Source organism: Cryptomeria japonica, unplaced genomic scaffold, assembly GCF_030272615.1.
Source record: "Cryptomeria japonica unplaced genomic scaffold, Sugi_1.0 HiC_scaffold_58, whole genome shotgun sequence".
Lineage (NCBI taxonomy): Eukaryota > Viridiplantae > Streptophyta > Pinopsida > Cupressales > Cupressaceae > Cryptomeria > Cryptomeria japonica.
In genome coordinates, this window is record NW_026728880.1 from 622,501 (window position 1) to 633,197 (window position 10,697).

General features: G+C 63.4%; 1 non-coding gene across 1 annotated transcript; it reads right to left on the reverse strand.

The window, feature by feature from the left end:
- Nucleotides 1-2,765: 2,765 nt before the first annotated feature.
- On the reverse strand, nt 2,766-2,884 carry LOC131863258 (5S ribosomal RNA). Its single transcript, XR_009362190.1, has one exon. It is a non-coding gene; the product is annotated as a 5S ribosomal RNA (ribosomal RNA).
- Nucleotides 2,885-10,697: the final 7,813 nt, after the last annotated feature.

Genomic DNA, 10,697 nt, shown 5'->3' on the forward strand with positions numbered 1-10,697 from the left:
GAAAATTTTAAAATCTCCTTTTTTTTTTGCCTTTTCTGGAAATTAGTGAAGGCAGCGCATCAAAGGTGCGCACCTCGCTGCCCACCTTGGTGTGCTCTGAGGTGCGCACCCGGGAGCGCTACGAAGTGTGCTCCAAGGTGCGGCGTGCACGTTGTCGGAGCCCGGTTTGCCCCGGGTGCGCACCTCGCCTGCACCTTGGCCGGGGTGGGCACCTTGGCTGGGTTTGCCCAGGGTGCGCTCCGAAGCGGGGTTACTGGAGCGCCCCCTCTTTTTTTGTCAGAGCGTTTGGTGGGGTTTCTCGCATTGGCTCTTCCCAGGCCCGGTTGTTGGGTGCGCTCCCACCCTGGCGCGCGCGAAGTTGGAAGTTGGGTTAATTGCCCGGGCGCGCACCTTCGCCAGGGTGGGCACCTTGGTGCGCACACCTTGGCTGGGCTGCGCACCAGGGCGGGCTCAAGATGGCACCAGCATTCCCTTTTTCTCACTATCTTTCAAAACGGAAATTTTAAAATCTCGTTTTTTTTTTGCCTTTTATGGAAATTAGTGAAGGCATCGCATCAAAGGTGCGCACCTCGCTGCCCACCTTGGTGTGCTCCGAGGTGCCCACCACGGTGCGCAACGCCGGTGCGAACCCGGGAGCGCCCCGATGTGTGCTCCAAGGTGCGGCGTGCACGAAGTCGGACCCCGGTTTGCCCCGGGTGCGCACCTCGCGTGCACCTTGGTGCGCACACCTTGGCTGGGTTGCGCGGCCTGGTGGGCACCATGGTGCGCACCAAGGAGCGCTCCGAAGTGTGCTCCAAGGTGCGGCGTGCACGAAGTCGGAGCCCGGTTTGCCCCGGGTACGCACCTCGCGTGCACCTTCGCCGGGGTGGGCACCTCGGCTGGGTTGCGCGCCCTGGTGCGCACCAAGGAGCGCTCCGAAGTGTGCTCCAAGGTGCGGCGTGCACGAAGTCGGAGCCCGGTTTGCCCCGGGTGCGCACCTTCGCCGCGGTGCGCACCATGGCGTGCACGAAGTCGGAGCCCGGTTTGCCCCGGGTGCGCACCTCGCGTGCACCTTCGGCGGGGTTGCGCGCCCTGGTGGGCACCATGGTGCGCACCAAGGAGCGCTCCGAAGTGTGCTCCAAGGTGCGGCGTGCACGAAGTCGGAGCCCGGTTTGCCCCGGGTGCGCACCTCGCGTGCACCTTCGGCGGGGTTGCGCGCCCTGGTGGGCACCATGGTGCGCACCAAGGAGCGCTCCGAAGTGTGCTCCAAGGTGCGGCGTGCACGAAGTCGGAGCCCGGTTTGCCCCGGGTGCGCACCTCGCGTGCACCTTCGCCGCGGTGGGCACCATGGCGTGCACGAAGTCGGAGCCCGGTTTGCCCCGGGTGCGCACCTCGCGTGCACCTTCGCCGGGGTGGGCACCTCGGCTGGGTTGCGCGCCCTGGTGCGCACCAAGGAGCGCTCCGAAGTGTGCTCCAAGGTGCGGCGTGCACGAAGTCGGAGCCCGGTTTGCCCCGGGTGCGCACCTCGCGTGCACCTTCGCCAGGGTGGGCACCTCGGTGCGCACACCTTCTCAATGTTTTCTTGCCTTTTCTGGAAATTGGTGAAGGCAGCGCATCAAAGGTGCGCACCTCGGTGTGCTCCGAGGTGCGAACCCGAGAGCGCTCCGAGGTGCCCACGAAGTCGAAAGTCGGGTTAATTGCATTGTTTTCCCCGGGTGCGCTCCGAGGTGCGCAACATCGGCGCGCACCAAGGAGGGCTCCGAAGTGTGCTCCAAGGTGCGCACGATGGCGTGCACCTCTGGTGCGCACGATTCGGAGCTCGGTTTGACCGGGGTGCGCACACCTTGGCTGGGTTGCGCACCTTTTGTGCGCTCCAAGGTGCGCACGAAGTCGGAGCTCGGTTTGCCCCGGGTGCGCACCTTCGCCAGGGTGCGCACCTTGATGCGCACGCCTTGGCTGGGCTGCGCACCTTGGTGGGCGCCATGGTGCGCACCTTTCGTGCGCTCCAAGGTGCGCACGAAGTCGGAGCTCGGTTTGCCCCGGGTGCGCACCTTGGTGGGCGCCATGGTGCACTCCGAGGTGCCCAAGATTGGTGCGCACCAAGGAGCGCTCCGAAGTGCGCTCCAAGGTGCGCGCGAAGTCGAAAGTTGGGTTAATTGTCCGGTTTGCCTCGGGTGCGCACCTTGCGTGCACCTTCGCCAGGGTGGGCGCCTTGGTGCGCACACCTTGGCTGGGCTGCGCACACCTTGGCACCCGCGTTTCCTTCATTTTAAATTTTTTTTTTTTACAATCTCTCAAGTGGGAAATTCTATAATCTCAACTTTTTTTGCCTTTTCAGGAAACTTTTGAATGGAGCGCATCATTGGTGCGCTCCGAAGTGTGCTCCAAAGCTCTCTCCAGCTGCGTGCACCTGCCCCGGCCGCGCACCCGGCCCCGCCCAGCTTCGCTCACCTGTCCCGGGCGTCTGGTGCGGAACCTTAGAGTAAGAAACATCACCGTGCACCTTGGCCAACGTGCGCGACTCGACCGAGCGCGCACTGGCCGAGGTGCACACCGATTTCACCTGGGTGCGCGCGCAGCACCTCGGGCGCACCGGGGTGCGCGCACAACGCCCGGGTTGCACCGTGGCCTGTGTGCTCGGGGCGCCTCGGGTGCGCGCTCGGTGTCGCCCCCGCGCGCGCGGTAGTGCGGGCAGCGCACCCCGGCCCGGCCCGGCCCCGACGAGAACGCAAACGGGCAAAAGGTTTATTCAAATAGCATTGCGACGCCCGGCGAAAAACTAAAAAAGGGTGCAACACCGGGACTTCCCGGGAGGTCACCCATCCCAGTACTACTCCGGCCCAAGCGCGCTTAACTGCGGAGTTCTGATGGGATCCGGTGCACTAACGCTGGTATGATCGCACCCGTTATGAGCTTGTCGCAGTGTGTACTTAGCAAACCGCGACCCACGTGCGAATCCACCCCGGCCACCCACCCCCGTCGAGGTGCACACCCTCCCTCGCGAAGTGCGCCCCGTTCGCCAAGTGTGAGCCCTGCCCGGGTGCGCGCACCTTGCTAGGGCGTCGGGTGTGCACCCGGCCCGGCCTACGTGCGTGCACCTGGAGGGGGCGTCGTGTGCGTGCAGTGTCCCGTCTGCAACGCGGTGCCCACACACCACCTCGGGCGCAACGACCTGCGCTCACATGTGGGCCGAGTGCACCTTGGTGCATGTTCGGGGCGCCTCGGGTGCACGCTCGATCTTGCCCCGGTGCACCAAGGCGCTCGGTTTGCCCCGGGTGCGCACTTGGTGCAAGGTGGGCACCCAAAATAGGGATCAAGCACCAAAACACAAGTTTCGGGATGCAAAATGGGACCCAAGGACCACAAATGCGTTCCAAGACCCATGATGGGTCCACGAGAACAAAAATGTGTTCCGAGACTTAATAAACAAATATTGGGTTTTAGGAGAAGAAACATGCTCTGATGCCCAAAACGAGAATCGACCCCGAAAAGGCCACAGGCCAAAAGTGGGATGCGAGACAAAAAAAAATGGGACCCGAGGACCAAAATTGGGTTCCCAGGTCGAAGACAGGGCAACCGGACAAGAAACGACCTCTAAGGCTCGAAATGAGTCCCGACGACTAAAACTTGACAAGAAGCACCCATCAGGCACCCAACTCGACACCCATGGGATGCCGACCCACCCGGGCTTCCACCTAGCACACCTTGGCACCCACCCACCCTCGCACCCAACCTCGCACCCAACTTAGCACCTTTGAACCCACATTGGCACTCACCCTGACCCTGGCACCTTGGAACCCACATTGGCACTCACCTTGACCCTGGCACCCACCTTTGCACTCACCTTGGGACCCACCCTGGCTCCCACCTCGGCACCCACCCAGACACCCACCTTGGTTCCTTGGCACCCACCTTGGATCCTTGGCACCCACCCCGACACCCACCTTGGCACGCAACTTGGCTACTTGCCACCCACCTTGGCTCCTTGACGCCCACCCCGACAACCACCCCGTGACCTACCCTGGCTAGGGTTGGTGCACACCCACCCTGGTGCCCACCTTGGCACCCACCCTATGACCCACCTTGGCACGCACCTTAGTACCCACCCCGTTACCCACCCTAGGACCCACCCCGTGACCCACCTTGGCCAGGGTGGGTGCCTTGGTGCGCACAACTTGCCTGGGCTGCACACCAGGGCGGGCTCAAGATGGCACCCGCGTTCCGTTTTTTTCACTATCTTTCAAAACGGAAATTTTAAAATCTCATTTTTTTCTTTTTTTTGCCTTTTCTGGAAATTAGTGAAGGCAGCGCATCAAAGGTGCGCAATGCTGGTGCGAACCCGGGAGCGCTCCGATGTGTGCTCCAAGGTGCGGCGTGCACGAAGTCCGAGCCCGGTTTGCCCCGGGTGCGCACCTCGCGTGCACCTTCGCCGGGGTGAGCACCTTGGCTGGGTTGCGCGCCCTGGTGCGTACCAAGGAGCGCTCTGAAGTGTGCTCCAAGGTGCGGCGTGCACGAAGTCGGAGCCCGGTTTGCCCCGGGTGTGCACCTCGGGTGCGCACCTCGCGTGCACCTTCGCTGCGGTGGGCACCTTGGCTGGGTTGCGCGCCTTGGTGGGCACCATGCAGTGCACGAAGTCGGAGCCCGGTTTGCCCCGGGCGCGCACCTCCGCCAGGGTGGGCACCTTGGTGCGCACAACTTGCCTGGGCTGCGCATCAGGAAGGGCTCAAGATGGCACCCGCGTTCCGTTTTTTTCACTATCTTTCAGAACGGAAATTTTAAAATATCGTTTTTTTTTGCCTTTTCTGGAAATTAGTGAAGGCAGCGCATCAAAGGTGCGCAACGCTGGTGCGAACCTGGGAGCGCTCCGATGTGTGCTCCAAGGTGCGGCGTGCACGAAGTCGGAGCCCGGTTTGCCTCGGGTGCGCCCTGGTGGGCACCATGGTGCGCACCAAGGAGCGCTCCGAAGTGTGCTCCAAGGTGCGGCCTGCACGAAGTCGGAGCCCGGTTTGCCCCGGGTGTGCACCTCGGGTGGGCACCTTGGTGCGCATGCCTTGCCTGGGCTGCGCACCAGGGCGGGCTCAAGATGGCACCCGCGTTCCTTTTTTTTCACTATCTTTCAAAACGGAAATTTTAAAATCTCATTTTTTTTTGCCTTTTTCTGGAAATTAGTGAAGGCAGCGCATCAAAGGTGCGCACCTCGCTGCCCACCACGGTGCGCAACGCCGGTGGGCACCCGGGAGTGCTTCGAAGTGTGCTCCAAGGTGCTGCGTGCACGTTGTCGGAGCCCGGTTTGCCCCGGGTGCGCACCTCGCGTGCACCTTCGTCGGGGTGGGCACCTTGGCTTGGTTTGCCCCGGCTGCGCTCCGAAGCGGGGTTATTGGAGCGCCGCCTCTTTTTTTGTCGGAGCGTTTGGTGGGGTTTCTCGCATTGGCTCTTCCGAGGCCCGGTTGCCACCCTGGCGCGCACGAAGTCGGAAGTAGGGTTAATTGCCCGGGTGCGCACCTTTGCCAGGGTGGCACCTTACCTGGGCTGCGCACCAGGGCGGGCTCAAGATGGCACGCGCGTTCCGTTTTTTTCACTATCTTTCAAAACGGAAATTTTAAAATCTCCTTTTTTTTTTGCCTTTTCTGGAAATTAGTGAAGGCAGCGCATCAAAGGTGCGCACCTCGCTGCCCACCTTGGTGTGCTCTGAGGTGCGCACCCGGGAGCGCTACGAAGTGTGCTCCAAGGTGCGGCGTGCACGTTGTCGGAGCCCGGTTTGCCCCGGGTGCGCACCTCGCCTGCACCTTGGCCGGGGTGGGCACCTTGGCTGGGTTTGCCCAGGGTGCGCTCCGAAGCGGGGTTACTGGAGCGCCCCCTCTTTTTTTGTCAGAGAGTTTGGTGGGGTTTCTCGCATTGGCTCTTCCCAGGCCCGGTTGTTGGGTGCGCTCCCACCCTGGCGCGCGCGAAGTTGGAAGTTGGGTTAATTGCCCGGGCGCGCACCTTCGCCAGGGTGGGCACCTTGGTGCGCAAACCTTGGCTGGGCTGCGCACCAGGGCGGGCTCAAGATGGCACCAGCATTCCCTTTTTCTCACTATCTTTCAAAACGGAAATTTTAAAATCTCGTTTTTTTTTTGCCTTTTATGGAAATTAGTGAAGGCATCGCATCAAAGGTGCGCACCTCGCTGCCCACCTTGGTGTGCTCCGAGGTGCCCACCACGGTGCGCAACGCCGGTGCGAACCCGGGAGCGCCCCGATGTGTGCTCCAAGGTGCGGCGTGCACGAAGTCGGACCCCGGTTTGCCCCGGGTGCGCACCTCGCGTGCACCTTGGTGCGCACACCTTGGCTGGGTTGCGCGGCCTGGTGGGCACCATGGTGCGCACCAAGGAGCGCTCCGAAGTGTGCTCCAAGGTGCGGCGTGCACGAAGTCGGAGCCCGGTTTGCCCCGGGTGCGCACCTTCGCCGCGGTGGGCACCATGGCGTGCACGAAGTCGGAGCCCGGTTTGCCCCGGGTGCGCACCTCGCGTGCACCTTCGCCGGGGTGGGCACCTCGGCTGGGTTGCGCGCCCTGGTGCGCACCAAGGAGCGCTCTGAAGTGTGCTCCAAGGTGCGGCGTGCACGAAGTCGGAGCCCGGTTTGCCCCGGGTGTGCACCTCGCGTGCGCACCTCGCGTGCACCTTCGCTGCGGTGGGCACCTTGGCTGGGTTGCGCGCCTTGGTGGGCACCATGCAGTGCACGAAGTCGGAGCCCGGATTGCCCCGGGCGCGCACCTCCGCCAGGGTGGGCACCTTGGTGCGCACAACTTGCCTGGGGTGCGCACCAGGAAGGGCTCAAGATGGCACCCGCGTTCCGTTTTTTTCACTATCTTTCAGAACGGAAATTTTAAAATCTCGTTTTTTTTTGCCTTTTCTGGAAATTAGTGAAGGCAGCGCATCAAAGGTGCGCAACGCTGGTGCGAACCTGGGAGCGCTCCGATGTGTGCTCCAAGGTGCGGCGTGCACGAAGTCGGACCCCGGTTTGCCCCGGGTGCGCACCTCGCGTGCACCTTGGTGCGCACACCTTGGCTGGGTTGCGCGCCCTGGTGGGCACCATGGTGCGCACCAAGGAGCGCTCCGAAGTGTGCTCCAAGGTGCGGCGTGCACGAAGTCGGAGCCCGGTTTGCCCCGGGTGCGCACCTCGCGTGCACCTTCGCCGCGGTGGGCACCATGGCGTGCACGAAGTCGGAGCCCGGTTTGCCCCGGGTGCGCACCTCGCGTGCACCTTCGCCGGGGTGGGCACCTTGGTGTGCAGACCTTGGCTGGGTTGCGCGCCCTGGTGGGCACCATGGTGCGCACCAAGGAGCGCTCCGAAGTGTGCTCCAAGGTGCGGCCTGCACGAAGTCGGAGCCCGGTTTGCCCCGGGTGTGCACCTCGGGTGGGCACCTTGGTGCGCATGCCTTGCCTGGGCTGCGCACCAGGGCGGGCTCAAGATGGCACCCGCGTTCCTTTTTTTTCACTATCTTTCAAAATGGAAATTTTAAAATCTCATTTTTTTTTGCCTTTTTCTGGAAATTAGTGAAGGCAGCGCATCAAAGGTGCGCACCTCGCTGCCCACCACGGTGCGCAACGCCGGTGGGCACCCGGGAGTGCTTCGAAGTGTGCTCCAAGGTGCTGCGTGCACGTTGTCGGAGCCCGGTTTGCCCCGGGTGCGCACCTCGCGTGCACCTTCGTCGGGGTGGGCACCTTGGCTGGGTTTGCCCCGGCTGCGCTCCGAAGCGGGGTTATTGGAGCGCCGCCTCTTTTTTTGTCGGAGCGTTTGGTGGGGTTTCTCGCATTGGCTCTTCCGAGGCCCGGTTGCCACCCTGGCGCGCACGAAGTCGGAAGTAGGGTTAATTGCCCGGGTGCGCACCTTTGCCAGGGTGGGCACCTTACCTGGGCTGCGCACCAGGGCGGGCTCAAGATGGCACGCGCGTTCCGTTTTTTTCACTATCTTTCAAAACGGAAATTTTAAAATCTCCTTTTTTTTTTGCCTTTTCTGGAAATTAGTGAAGGCAGCGCATCAAAGGTGCGCACCTCGCTGCCCACCTTGGTGTGCTCTGAGGTGCGCACCCGGGAGCGCTACGAAGTGTGCTCCAAGGTGCGGCGTGCACGTTGTCGGAGCCCGGTTTGCCCCGGGTGCGCACCTCGCCTGCACCTTGGCCGGGGTGGGCACCTTGGCTGGGTTTGCCCAGGGTGCGCTCCGAAGCGGGGTTACTGGAGCGCCCCCTCTTTTTTTGTCAGAGCGTTTGGTGGGGTTTCTCGCATTGGCTCTTCCCAGGCCCGGTTGTTGGGTGCGCTCCCACCCTGGCGCGCGCGAAGTTGGAAGTTGGGTTAATTGCCCGGGCGCGCACCTTCGCCAGGGTGGGCACCTTGGTGCGCACACCTTGGCTGGGCTGCGCACCAGGGCGGGCTCAAGATGGCACCAGCATTCCCTTTTTCTCACTATCTTTCAAAACGGAAATTTTAAAATCTCGTTTTTTTTTTGCCTTTTATGGAAATTAGTGAAGGCATCGCATCAAAGGTGCGCACCTCGCTGCCCACCTTGGTGTGCTCCGAGGTGCCCACCACGGTGCGCAACGCCGGTGCGAACCCGGGAGCGCCCCGATGTGTGCTCCAAGGTGCGGCGTGCACGAAGTCGGACCCCGGTTTGCCCCGGGTGCGCACCTCGCGTGCACCTTGGTGCGCACACCTTGGCTGGGTTGCGCGGCCTGGTGGGCACCATGGTGCGCACCAAGGAGCGCTCCGAAGTGTGCTCCAAGGTGCGGCGTGCACGAAGTCGGAGCCCGGTTTGCCCCGGGTACGCACCTCGCGTGCACCTTCGCCGGGGTGGGCACCTCGGCTGGGTTGCGCGCCCTGGTGCGCACCAAGGAGCGCTCCGAAGTGTGCTCCAAGGTGCGGCGTGCACGAAGTCGGAGCCCGGTTTGCCCCGGGTGCGCACCTTCGCCGCGGTGCGCACCATGGCGTGCACGAAGTCGGAGCCCGGTTTGCCCCGGGTGCGCACCTCGCGTGCACCTTCGGCGGGGTTGCGCGCCCTGGTGGGCACCATGGTGCGCACCAAGGAGCGCTCCGAAGTGTGCTCCAAGGTGCGGCGTGCACGAAGTCGGAGCCCGGTTTGCCCCGGGTGCGCACCTCGCGTGCACCTTCGGCGGGGTTGCGCGCCCTGGTGGGCACCATGGTGCGCACCAAGGAGCGCTCCGAAGTGTGCTCCAAGGTGCGGCGTGCACGAAGTCGGAGCCCGGTTTGCCCCGGGTGCGCACCTCGCGTGCACCTTCGCCGCGGTGGGCACCATGGCGTGCACGAAGTCGGAGCCCGGTTTGCCCCGGGTGCGCACCTCGCGTGCACCTTCGCCGGGGTGGGCACCTCGGCTGGGTTGCGCGCCCTGGTGCGCACCAAGGAGCGCTCCGAAGTGTGCTCCAAGGTGCGGCGTGCACGAAGTCGGAGCCCGGTTTGCCCCGGGTGCGCACCTCGCGTGCACCTTCGCCAGGGTGGGCACCTCGGTGCGCACACCTTCTCAATGTTTTCTTGCCTTTTCTGGAAATTGGTGAAGGCAGCGCATCAAAGGTGCGCACCTCGGTGTGCTCCGAGGTGCGAACCCGAGAGCGCTCCGAGGTGCCCACGAAGTCGAAAGTCGGGTTAATTGCATTGTTTTCCCCGGGTGCGCTCCGAGGTGCGCAACATCGGCGCGCACCAAGGAGGGCTCCGAAGTGTGCTCCAAGGTGCGCACGATGGCGTGCACCTCTGGTGCGCACGATTCGGAGCTCGGTTTGACCGGGGTGCGCACACCTTGGCTGGGTTGCGCACCTTTTGTGCGCTCCAAGGTGCGCACGAAGTCGGAGCTCGGTTTGCCCCGGGTGCGCACCTTCGCCAGGGTGCGCACCTTGATGCGCACGCCTTGGCTGGGCTGCGCACCTTGGTGGGCGCCATGGTGCGCACCTTTCGTGCGCTCCAAGGTGCGCACGAAGTCGGAGCTCGGTTTGCCCCGGGTGCGCACCTTGGTGGGCGCCATGGTGCACTCCGAGGTGCCCAAGATTGGTGCGCACCAAGGAGCGCTCCGAAGTGCGCTCCAAGGTGCGCGCGAAGTCGAAAGTTGGGTTAATTGTCCGGTTTGCCTCGGGTGCGCACCTTGCGTGCACCTTCGCCAGGGTGGGCTGGGCTGCGCACACCTTGGCACCCGCGTTTCCTTCATTTTAAATTTTTTTTTTTTACAATCTCTCAAGTGGGAAATTCTATAATCTCAACTTTTTTTGCCTTTTCAGGAAACTTTTGAATGGAGCGCATCATTGGTGCGCTCCGAAGTGTGCTCCAAAGCTCTCTCCAGCTGCGTGCACCTGCCCCGGCCGCGCACCCGGCCCCGCCCAGCTTCGCTCACCTGTCCCGGGCGTCTGGTGCGGAACCTTAGAGTAAGAAACATCACCGTGCACCTTGGCCAACGTGCGCGACTCGACCGAGCGCGCACTGGCCGAGGTGCACACCGATTTCACCTGGGTGCGCGCGCAGCACCTCGGGCGCACCGGGGTGCGCGCACAACGCCCGGGTTGCACCGTGGCCTGTGTGCTCGGGGCGCCTCGGGTGCGCGCTCGGTGTCGCCCCCCGCGCGCGCGGTAGTGCGGGCAGCGCACCCCGGCCCGGCCCGGCCCCGACGAGAACGCAAACGGGCAAAAGGTTTATTCAAATAGCATTGCGACGCCCGGCGAAAAACTAAAAAAGGGTGCAACACCGGGA